We start from the raw sequence: 13,346 nt of genomic DNA on the forward strand, positions 1-13,346 counted from the left end.
GAATTCATGAGAAGTTGGAATTATGAGATAAAAATTCATTATTATGACAAATAAAAAAATGACAAGAAAATCTGAATTTTTGGTTATAATTATGACTTCTTTTATAATTTTGACCTTGTAAGTAATAAAAAAATTATGACATAAAATATCAAAATTACAAAATAAAAGTCAAAATCAAAATTGAGATAAAATTCTATTTTTTATAGGATAATATTAATGTTTTATATCAAAATAGTTGACAAAAAGGTCAAATGATGACATATTAAGTTATAATTATGAGTCAAAATTACAAGATGTCTAAATTTTAAATGCCATAAAACATTTTCTGTTTTAATTATGTTTTATCTAAAAAAGAATTAACAAAAAGTCAAAATGATGACATTATTGTGAGATAAAATAGTAAAATTTATGACAAGTCAATATTATGAGATAGCAAAAGCATAATTACGAGAAAAGAAGTTATGATTTTTTACATTTTCTTCTTTTTAGATCATATTTATTTCATCTTATAAATTCATGTAGTGTGTCATAATTATTATATTTTGTATATTCTATTTTTTCTGCCTATAATTTTGACTTTGTGTCTCATAATTTAGATTTAAAAAAAATTGTCATAATTTTGATAATTTCATCTCATAACTGACTCATTGTTTTTTACTTATAAACATGAACAGTCATCACTATTATGGTTACAAAATATGCTTGGAATGGCACTATGAATTTACACTGATGTCAAAATATGCATTGCACATGGAATGTTGTATTACAGCAGTACTGTTTATCCCATCCCTACCAGACTCATTTACTATAACTTTAAAAGAGGAGTATATTGTTTTGATATTGAGCTCAAAATCACACATCAGTCCTGAAATGAGCATTCAAACAGTATCAAAACTCAGATGTTCAGATTCAACTGGTCCCGTAGAGTAAAAAGGTCAATAATCCTACAGTAGCTTGTTTGGAAGCAGCACAGCAGTGGATCTTTGAGGGAATCACCTGGAGTTATTTAATGTGTGTTGTGTTGCTTGGGTTGGAGCTGTGATTCTACTGTAACTCATAAAAAAGATCACAAAGTAAGAGAACTGAGAAACAGGATATAATAAAACATCATAAAAACAGGAGGCACTGTGCTTTTCCAGAAGGTGAAGACCCAGATGATGTAAGGCTGTGTTACTAGACTGTCATGACAAGAGGAGAACATACATGTGAGTCAAAGAGCAGCTGTGTGTTTGCTTGAAAACAATGGCCTCAGGACACACACACACACACACAGCTGGTTTGTAAGCATGAACACAGGCCAAGAGGAAATAATGCATCAACAAAAATCACTGCATGCCCACACAACATAACTAATTAATTATATAACAGAGAAAAATAGCGAGAAAGATACAGACCAGTGACATGAAAAGAAGAACATAGAAAGAAACAAGAGAGCAATATGGAATTGCATTTCAGTCCCCACAAGAAAAAAAAATGATGCTTTGGTAAATAATTATTATGGCATAAAAAGTCCTAACTATGACATAGAAATCATAATTAAAAAGTCATTATGACATAAAAGTAAACATTATGACAAATAAACTTTTTAAATATTATAATTATGATTTCTTTGTCGTATAGACATAATAAGCTAATTGACATAAAAAGTCAAAACTATGAGATAAGTCAAAATATTAAGTCATAATTATGAGATAAATATGCATAATTGCAAACTAAAAAGCCTAAATTTTTTACAATGTCATAATTGTGAGATAAAAAGTCAAAATTACAAGCTAAAAGTTAATTATAAGTCATCATTTTAATAATTATGACAACAAAATGAACACATAAAAAGTCATTTTCTTTTACTGCCATAAATATGGCTTTCTTATTTCAAAACATTTAATTACTTCATCATAATTATGAGACAAAAGGACAAAATAAAAACTTAAAATTATGATATAATTATGAGTTAAAGGTCTAATTTGTGACAAGTCAAAAATCAGGTCATAATAATGACTTGATCTCATAAGTTGACAGTATGTCATAAACAATATTTTGTGTCAGTTTCATTCGGACCTGGCCAAACATCATTACTAAACCAGACTTCCCAGTAAGGATATCTAGCATCCTATTTCAGATGCTCATGCAAAGCTGGGTGCTGTGCACATGTTTTTAACACTGCCAGTGATGTCACTTCCTAAAACTCAGCAGTGTGGTGGTTATATTTGGCAGCTAAACTATATCCTGCACAGCTGACGGCGTAAGCACTGAAAGTGTTTATTTATTATTTTTTTTACCTTGTTTCTTCTTTTCAGCAAAAGACACACCAGGCTGTAATTCTCTTCATGTCCCCTGGGTGGCAGTGGACACCTTATTATTTTTCCAATGGGAACAGTGAACTGACACCAGCTACGTCATATTACAGTTTTTTTACAGACGCTAGGACACATTTCTCAATACTTAGGTCACATTTGCAAAACTCTTCACACAGTTCACCTAACCAACTTTCAGTTTGGCAAAGCAGTTCATTTCACTTTCAAAATGCACTACAATTACCAAAACACTTTCTTCAAGTCTCAAATCAACTCTTTCTTCCAGAACACTAGCAAAGGTTGACAGTCGACAAACACATTTTGCCAGCCACAAAACATGACCTAAAAAACACTAATAACATGTAGCATTATACAATGTTTTCTTGTCTAAAACAATGACACATCTCTGTTTATAATTCATTGCAATATATGTGAATGAATCAGACATGATGCATAATTCGGCAATATTTTATGTAGGAGTAATTCCAAAATAGAAGAATTTGTATCCACACCATCCACTGATACAGATACAGTAGCAATGCTGATCTACTACAGCAATTGTCCAATTGTTTTTAAAGCATTTAATGTTAAGATTTGAAATATATTTCATTCAACTATTACTGTAGAAATGTAGCAAATTGCTGTCTTATTCAGTTTTGTATTATGTTATTGTTTTGAACATAAGTTTAACAGTTTTGAAAACAGTATGTAAGCATGTGCAGATTGACTTGTACGTACAAAGAGTTTTGTCAGTTGTTGTGTCTGAGTGAGTAAAGAATTCATGAAATTTGAGAGATGTAGTCGTTGAATGCATTTTGTGCCAAAGCAATGATAATCGATCCTCAGTTTAGCCCAAATAGACTTCTGTTGTACTCACTGTGTGAAGAGTTTTGCAAAAGTGACCTAAGTATTGAGAAATGTGTCCTAGCGTCTGTAAAAAAACTGTAAACACCAGCAGGTTTGTAATAAATGCTAATACAAATGTTTGATGTTGAGGTGTATAATGGAGCAACCTGTGTGCTCAGTTGTAATATTTAGGGTTGGTGTTTTGAAATGAGCAATAGAAAACATGTCTAGAAAGTGACATTTAACCTGTTTTGTTTACTAGACAAATACACCCATATTGACTAATGTAAGCTGGCACAACCTCTCGACCTCTGCAAGAGTGGCCTTGTTTTTGAGACTTTTTGCCAAGTTTTTCAAGTGTAAGACAAATTGCCCAGACAAAAACAGAAGAAAAACAAGTAAACAAAACCTCTGAGGTTTCATTCCATATTTCCTGCAGTATGGCAACTACTGGATAGTTTGATGATGGTTTATGTGTTAGTCAGCATTTTATATACTGTTTTTACTCTTTAATTTATTACTTATAATATATATTTTAATACGTTTTTTATTTACCATATTAAAAAATGGTTTTTATATTTTCAGTTCATTATTTTTTTTAAGGTTTATTAATTCTGTATTTTTTGTTTTGTTATAATTTTTTATTATGTATATATATAATTTATTTAGTTTTAGTTATTTTAAAATGTCAACTACATTAAAATTATAAATGTTGCATTGGCATCTAGCTGAAATATTTAAATATTTTAAAAAGTAAAAAGTTATGTCATTTATTTTATTTTATTTTATTTTGCTTTTGTCAAAAATACAATATGTAAATTTGACTTGGCGATAAGACACATTTAGATTATGTCCATCACCTTCCAATTAATTTAGATGAAATATCTTTCATTTGTAAAGTATTTATTTCACTGCATTATAAAAGAGAGAAGTTTTGTTACGCTATGCATCTCTTTGTTTTTGAAATGTATTAAATGATCATTTGCACACTACTGTATATGCTGTATATCAGGGAACCTAAACACTGAAAACACAAGCCTTGGAGAGCTCAGCTGATGTCAGATCAGTATGACATCACTGCAGGTGTATGGGTCAAGTCTGAGGTTACAGTCCCTTTATTGTGAACGCATGAGAGGGGATTTGGTTTCGGGATGTAAAATCACACTATTATTTGTCCTCACCTCTGAGCTGTGATGAGAGCGCGACGCTGGGGGCCGCAGGAGCCGTGCTGCGGGGGGCCAGTGCTGATTACAGAGACAAGGCAATGAAACTTAATCAGACCACTATTGCACTACACCCAGAAAGTACATTTAGACAATTAGTGGTGCTTGTTAAGATATGAAGTTTGAATACATCACACATTCTCCCCCAGATTCTCCTCCTTGAGAAAAGCTGGCACTATTTTGTTTGATGTTTTGAGCAGATTCTAGAACACAATTTTGAAGTAGCTGTTATTTTTACATTTTCAGGTTTTCTTATAATTGTTTGTTCAAATGTGAGTAATTTTTGCCATTTTGAATTAATATTATTTATTAGTGTAATATTTATATAAAGCTTTAATTTATTTTCTATTTCAGTTTTGGTGTTACTTATTTTAGTATTTTTACGTCAACTTATTTTATTTCAGCTACCGTAGTTGCAAAGACAGCATTTATAATGTTTGTTAAGCGTAAGTCAGTAAATCTAATAATATGCCTGGTGTTTTAACATTTATATTTGTCATGAACTGTAGCCATCCTTCCAGAACAGAACCGCACTAGCAACTACATAGCAATGTACTATCAACCTCTCAAAACACTATAGCAACTGTATAGCAATGCCCTGACATCCACTTGCTATTACATATGCATGCTTTTATGAAATCTGATTAACTTCTTCTTCCTATTTCTAAACCAGACTTCCTATGTGTGTTTTCTGTGCATCTCAACAGCACGATCAACTGCTGTCAACAACAGCAATATCAACATTGCACTGTATGTATTGCACTGTATTATGGGCAACCTGAAATTATTGGACTGTATTTTATCTAAAATAATTTGCTATTTTTAATTTTCTTAAATGCATTAATTAATTTTTAGTTTTTTAAAGTTTTTACATTCCTTGTATTATTTTTTTTTAATGATTATTTTACTTTCTTTTATGCAAAGCACTTTGAATTGCCATTGTGTATGAAATGTGCTATGTATATACATTTGCCTTGCCTTGCAAGGATGAAGTCAGCTAAAACTGGTAAAATTGGCTAAATAAGGTTGTAGCATCATAGCTCTTTACATTTTACAGCCAATAACGAAATCAGATCTTGCATTGCTGCTTTAACACTAGTTGACATGTAACAATAATTTTGATTGGTCTTAGTGTTTTAAGGGCGGAGTCTTACACAAAGCTGGTCAGAGATTTTTTTAAGGTAACTGACCTGACAACAACATACAAAATCCTAAGAGGCTTTTTAAAAATGTACATTGCAGACAGTACGGCAGTAAGACAAGCAAAGAAAGGAAACAGAGAAAGTGAAAGAAAGGAAGATGAGAGAATAATGGGTGCCATATATATGATATGTGATATATATATATATGAGACACGTTAGATTTCATGAATTGCTTTTGCAAAATGAATTTGATGTATTGCAAGTCATTTACCAAATTGTGGCCCATCAGTGTCACCACCACAAACCTGCAGCAATTTCCTGCTCTGTCTGAGAACTCTGACCACTGCCTCAGAAGAGAAACATGTGCAACATGACTATGGCCTAATATACAGTATATGAGTATAATTTCTGAAGAACTATTTCCATTTCAGGTGTTGATTGGCTGGTTACTGCATTGCTTAATCAGTAACATCAACACATCACACTTCTTATCAGCTTTGTGGAGTCACTGTCAGACCAAAAGGCTGCAGCTGTACTGCTCTGCATTTGACGCTTTCAATATCATTTGACTATTTAAATCTAAAGTGTAAATATTATGTTCGGGGGTTCGAGGCTGAGAACTGCTCATTTGCTGCTTTTTGCACCTCTGAGAAACACACTTACTGAAAGACTGCATTCTGTACACTGATTACAAACTAGAAATAGTTTCTAAACAGATTACTAATGATTCACAAGGGAGGAAACTGATCCATGTGCACTGCTCAGTGATGAATAGCATGTTAAAACCCTGTTAAACACTAAAGCAGATTAGAGTGGATGCTTTATCCTTTACTTACGGCAAGAAAAGGTCCTTAGACCAACAGCAGCCATGCAATCTCTGTTTTAGGAACAATGTCACGTGTTAAAATTATGTTTGCATAAAAATGTTACTTATACATTATTCATTGCATAAATGAACATTGTAGTTGGACTTTTGTCTAATGTTTTTTTTAACTACTGGTTTTAGAAAGTTCTGAAATAAGGTTTTCATAACTTTAAAAAATGTTTTAATGTTTAACGTCTATAAAAAAAAACTATATATTTTTTTATGTTTCAGATTGTTCAGAGAACATTCAAGGTTAATTTTCGTATAATATTAGCAAAATGCTAAATTGAATGTTCCATTGACATGCTTATAACCGAGAAAAAAAAAGCTGAACAGCTGTAAGGGTTGAATGTTCAGAAATTATGTTTTCATAACTGAAAAAAACCATCTAACTTCTATTAAAAAACTTTAATTAAAACAGCTCAAATAAAAAAAACAAATTATAATTATAGCCTACTTGTTTCAGAATATTCAGAGAACATTCCAAGTTAATGTTCTTATAATGTTTGCAAATTCATATACAATATGGTTTAGGAATTACATAAAAATGGTTAAACAATGTTTTTTTTTAAACATAAAAAACGACAGATATAACACTGATAATCACTTCTATAGTCAAGAATCATATGGGATGTGTACGTAAACCAGACGTCCTGCCCTGACCAGAGTATCGAGAGCACAGTCACCACGCCAGCACTGAAATACACCCCAAAAAACACCAGACATCACGTTTGATCGGTTTAATTTGATCAGTGTAATGAGTGCATAGTCTGAACTGAGACAAAGATGTGCCACAAGTTTAAAATGCTATAAATTTAAGAAGTGCATCAAATGATTTCTATCATTCAAGACTCAGGCTAACATCCATAAAATGATCTAGCTGTAGCATTAATGACATAGACAAACAGGAAAATGATCAAATTCATCACCAACTCATTTCTCCAACTATACAAAATGTTCTTCCTCAAAGTCAGAAGGAGGAACATTTGAGCAGCTGCCGAGAGTCTTTACATTAACAAGTGAGTACATGCATGAAGGAAAACTATTTCAGTGACTTTTATGAATTACAGAACGCTGTCTAGCCCTTTTTCCCTAAAAAGTTACTAAAATCTGAATTTTGAGGCTTGATGTTAAAGGAATAGTTTACCCAAAAATGGAAATTTGCTAAAAATGTGCCCTCAGGCTAATGAAGGTGTAGAGTTTGTTTCTTCATGGGAACAGACTTGGAGAAATGTAGCATTGCATCACTTGCTCAGCAATGGATCCTGTGCAGTGAATGGGTGCCGTCAGAATGAGAGTCCAAACAGCTGATAAAACATCAAAATAATCCACAAGTAATCCACACCACTCCAGTCCATCAGTTATCATCCAGAGAAGTGAAAAGCTGCATGTTTCTGGCTAAAATATGTGTCATCTATCCTTAATAATGCTTTCTCCAGTCAAAGTCATCTCATCTGAATCAGGAGAGAAACATGCAAAGATAAAAAATTTGACATTTTTTTCAGCTGTTTGTACTCTTATTCTGACGGCACCCATTCACTGCAGAGCAAGTGATGCAATGCTACATTTCTCCAAATCTGTTCGGATTAAGAAACAAACTCATCTACATCTTATATGTACTGAGTGTGAGTAAATGTTCAGCAAATTTGCATATTTAGATGAGCTATCACTTTAAAGATTTACTCTTCTAAGCTTTGGCAGTTTCTCTCAGACATATCTTTCGGGAAAAGGAATAATCTTTCACAAATAGCAAAAGGTATATGTATAAATTCAGTTATATAATCAACAATGAATCTTTTGAGGGATCACAGGGATACACAGTGCATGGTGCTCATAAGTTTGATAAAAAAGTATTTTGAGACAGCGTCTTTAATAAATGCTCAGCAGTAGCTGCCATAAATACTCTCGATCTCGATTACAAATCTGTTTTCTTTATTCCACAAACTCTGCATCTAAGGTGTAATAATAGGGATGTAATAATTAAAAAGTTTTGATTTCAGAAGTCCAGCTGCCTTGAAGTGTGAATGAAGGCACTCAGTTGCAGTCACAGTTAAAGCTAAAGGAACGGCTCCGTAAAGAGTCAGAGTTTATCTCACAATCAGTTATGCTACGAATTAGTGCAGAGTGGCTCTTATGCAAAGAGAAAAAATGTGACATTTTTTTCAGCTGTTTGTACTCTTATTCTGACGGCACCCATTCACTGCAGAGCAAGTGATGCAATGCTACATTTCTCCAAATCTGTTCTGATGAAGAAACAAACTCATCTACATCTTGTATGTACTGAGTGTGAGTAAATGTTCAGCAAATTTGCATATTTAGATGAGCTATCACTTTAAAGATTTACTCTTCTAAGCTTTGGCAGTTTCTCTCAGACATATCTTTCGGGAAAAGGAATATCTTTTATCACAATAGCATAAATTATATGTATAATATCAGTCATATAATCAACAATGAATCTTTTGAGGGATCACAGGGATACACAGTGCATGGTGCTCATAAGTTTGATAAAAAGTATTTTGAGACAGCGTGTTAAATAAATGCTCAGCAGTAGCTGCCATAAATACTCTCGATCTAGATTACAAATCTGTTTTTCTTATTCCACAAACTCTGCATCTAAGGTGTAATAATAGGGATGTAATAATTAAAAAGTTTTGATTTCAGAAGTCCAGCTGCCTTGAAGTGTGAATGAAGGCACTCAGTTGCAGTCACAGTTAAAGCTAAAGGAACGGCTCCGTAAAGAGTCAGAGTTATCTCACAATCAGTTATGCTACGAATTAGTGCAGAGTGGCTCATTATCAGGGCGAATCGCTTGCTTGAATACTGCTGTCTCGACATGTAAAGTCCTGATGCATGCAGTTACAAGGGAAGATCTCCCTCATGAATCCCAATCATGCAGAAGAACTATCAACCAGACCCCCATTCTTCAATAACCGTCAAAGCCCAGCAGTCTTATTTGTTAGTCATTTCTGAAATCCTGCTGTGTGTGCAATGGCTAATGCTAATGCAGCTACCGTTGTTTCTCTGAGGGTGTAAAGCTGGTACAAATATCTATTATTGATTATTATAAAATTACTATATATAACTTTATATAATACTATTTATTCTACTATTTTCCTACTATTGGCTAACAATGATATCTGTCTATATGTTAACTTGCACGTTTTTTATGGTTTCATGTTTTTCGTGCTTCACAGTCATTAGTATTTAAATTTAGCACAAAAGTTATTAAAGAGCTTTACTGAAGTCAAGTTCCCATTGTGACAACTTACCCCATATACTGTGACAACATGCCCCACTTAACATACAGGGGGATGGGGTGGGGGGTTTCTTATGTCAATACAGAAATTGACTTTCAAAAATAAACCTGGAGTGACAACTAGTCCTCACCTCACTAGTTCTTTCTTTTCTCAAACAATCAAAGATTCAAATGCCTTTCTGCTGGTCCCAGGAGGATATTTTAGGAAAAGCCCACATGCAACTGGTCATTCTCCACTTCCCTTTTGGCAGCAGGCGTCCATTGGCACCTGCGTTCGGCTTTTCCTTGTCATTCCTATCATTGCACACAACCCTCAGCAGAACATTCGACAAGACGTCTTGATACAGACTCAGACAGACCCATCCTGGAAGATACAGCAATGTCACCAGTCCCATGAAATTGAGAGGATAGTGGGAATAGTCCCAGGAGCAGGCGCCACACTGTCTCAGAGCGAAGCCCCAGCTGAACTCCCACGTGTAGATGAAGCAGATGTAGATGGGAAGCCGCTGCAAGGTTCCCCATCCTCTCCTGAAGTGCAGATGGAGGTAGAGCTTATCCACCACGAAGCTGCAGCTTCCATACATGAAGAAGGACCACAGGGACGTGTGGCCCATCAAGGTCTGATCTGATTTCTCAAACAAGTTGAACACAGAGGTGAAGAGCACCTCGTCCAGAAAGCCATGCATCCCGAAGAACACGAAGCGCAGGACGCCGGGTAACCCGTTTGGGGAGGATGACCTCAATAACACCCGCTTGTCCTGATACTGCAGACTCAGGAAGCCTTTATGAAAGACATTTGTGAAGTACAAAGCGAGGATGTAATGCACAACGAGCTGTGTGATGGAAACCACTCTGATGTTCTCCGTGCAGGTCACCACATTCCCTATTAGGATCTGCAGGCAGATGAACAAGGACGGGTAGAAGACGAGGTGGAAGACGACAGGTCGCTCTTGGAAGCATCTTTTTTGCAGGTAGAGCTTCTCCAAAACCAGATGCGTGATGGAGTGCACGACGCACAGGTACGGAGAGGAGAACCCCAGCAGTCTGAGGTCGTTGTGATCCAGGAACCTGCGCGCGGAGGACAGCAGGATGTCCAGCGTGACTCCGTGCATTTGGCAGCAGGCGTCCATTGGCAACCTGCGTTCGGCTTTTTCCTTGTCATTCCTATCATTGCACACAACCCTCAGCAGAACATTCGACAAGACGTCTTGATACAGACTCAGACAGACCCATCCTGGAAGATACAGCAATGTCACCAGTCCATGAAATTGAGAGGATAGTGGGAATAGTCCCAGGAGCAGGCGCCACACTGTCTCAGAGCGAAGCCCCAGCTGAACTCCCACGTGTAGATGAAGCAGATGTAGATGGGAAGCCGCTGCAAGGTTCCCCATCCTCTCCTGAAGTGCAGATGGAGGTAGAGCTTATCCACCACGAAGCTGCAGCTTCCATACATGAAGAAGGACCACAGGGACGTGTGGCCCATCAAGGTCTGATCTGATTTCTCAAACAAGTTGAACACAGAGGTGAAGAGCACCTCGTCCAGAAAGCCATGCATCCCGAAGAACACGAAGCGCAGGACGCCGGGTAACCCGTTTTGGGAGGATGACCTCAATAACACCCGCTTGTCCTGATACTGCAGACTCAGGAAGCCTTTATGAAAGACATTTGTGAAGTACAAAGCGAGGATGTAATGCACAACGAGCTGTGTGATGGAAACCACTCTGATGTTCTCCGTGCAGGTCACCACATTCCCTATTAGGATCTGCAGGCAGATGAACAAGGACGGGTAGAAGACGAGGTGGAAGACGACAGGTCGCTCTTGGAAGCATCTTTTTTGCAGGTAGAGCTTCTCCAAAACCAGATGCGTGATGGAGTGCACGACGCACAGGTACGGAGAGGAGAACCCCAGCAGTCTGAGGTCGTTGTGATCCAGGAACCTGCGCGCGGAGGACAGCAGGATGTCCAGCGTGACTCCGTGCATCCCGTAGAAATACATGCGCATCCACTGCGGTAAAGCATGCTGAGCTCGTCTCGGCGTCATCCTCATATCTGTCCTCAGACGCTGTCAGGTGTCGATGCGTCTTTGTGTGACGGTCATTGTCATGTTACGCTGTGCCCACACGAAGGCCAAAACCTCACCAACCGCATTTGTACTTGCACGGTCATTCGCAGCAGCGAAAAGGAAAGAAAAGTACAGATAGACACGTAATAAAACCCACCACAAGATGGCGCTAATAAACCCCTGGATCATTTTACAGTGAATCGCTTGTTTTACTCTTCATTTGTAAGTTGCTTTGAATAAAAGTGTCTGCTAATTAAAATGCCATCGTTCTGCGTGCACTGTCGAAAAACTCATTATATAAAACTATAAAATGTTTATATAAATATATTGGAAGAAAATAAATTACGTACAAAAATGCAGAAGTTCTGAGTGATTTTCATTTGTGTTTCACTGTGCAACATAATGGCAAAAAAATGCTTTTTTTATCTTTTTTTTTTTTTTTTTTTTTTTTATTTCTACATTTTGACAACATCTGCAGCAACACTGCAATTCTTCAAAGCGGCCACTAGAGAGAAGCAAAGTGAGATTTTAACTCGAGCCTCTGCATTCCTTAGGGGAAAAAAACGTTAATGATGACAAAACTATCCCTTTAATGTCCATTTAAAATAATTATAAAGTTAATATATCTAAATAGCAAATTTTAGTTGCAACTACTAAAAATAAATAAATAAATAATGGCAGTTGTAGCCTACACATGTCAGTTGTAATAAATTCTGTACTGAATCTTTCTAAAGATGCTTTTTGTAGTGTCCATTCAATGCTTTTCTTATTTAACACAATACTTACTTTATTTGAAATTAATTAGATTCATAGTCACCACATTTTATTATTACTTAGATTAAAAAATATATCACTTGACAGCCCTAGTTTTTAGTTTTAGTAACTATAATAACCCTGCTTATAAGGTTGTAGTCTGTGCAGACAGCAATGAGCTACACCTATCGGTTTTGAAACACAACTAATACCCTCTCAGTTAACACTGGCCATTGATATTTATGTTATTGGACAAATTATTAGCAAGCTGGTACATGACAGGGTCTTTCAGAGCATTACAGCAATGCTGAAAGCAATACATCGCTTAAATTTATCCCAGCACAGGCACAGCATTGCAGAGTAGCAACGCCTGGCTTGAATATGTTAGGCTAACATTTATTTATTTATTTTTCTAGTGTAAGGAATGAAAACGACGCAGTGAAGATTAAATGTAAATGCGTTCAAACGATTGTAGTTTTTTTTTTTTTTTTTTTTGAGCTTTCATGTTTGCAAGGTTTAGACAGAGTAAAAAACTTCTTTTTTTCTTAAAGCTGCAGTAGGTAACTTTTGTAAAAATATATTTTTTACATATGTTAAACCTGTCATTATGTCCTGACAGTAGAATATGAGACAGATAATCTGTGAAAAAAATCAAGCTCCTCTGGCTCCCCCCAGTGTCCTATTGCCATTTGCAGGAATACATCGCTCCCGGTAAGAAACAACCAATCAGAGTATATAATAAGCGAGTACACCATGAATCCATTTTCCAAACCGTGTTTTTAGCTTGTCCTGAATCACTAGGGTCACCTATAATAAGTGTTTATATTCGGACTATTTTAGATTGCTTCGGGGGTACCGCGGCGGAGTAACCCAGTACCTTTGTGATTCTTCATAGACATAAACAG

At 35.9% G+C, this 13,346-nt stretch overlaps 1 pseudogene; it reads right to left on the reverse strand.

Moving 5' to 3' along the window:
* Positions 1-9,793: 9,793 nt before the first annotated feature.
* On the reverse strand, positions 9,794-11,956 carry LOC113048655 (uncharacterized; annotated as a pseudogene).
* Positions 11,957-13,346: the final 1,390 nt, after the last annotated feature.

The sequence above is a fragment of the Carassius auratus genome, chromosome 29 (assembly GCF_003368295.1).
Source record: "Carassius auratus strain Wakin chromosome 29, ASM336829v1, whole genome shotgun sequence".
NCBI classification, from domain to species: Eukaryota; Metazoa; Chordata; class Actinopteri; order Cypriniformes; family Cyprinidae; genus Carassius; species Carassius auratus.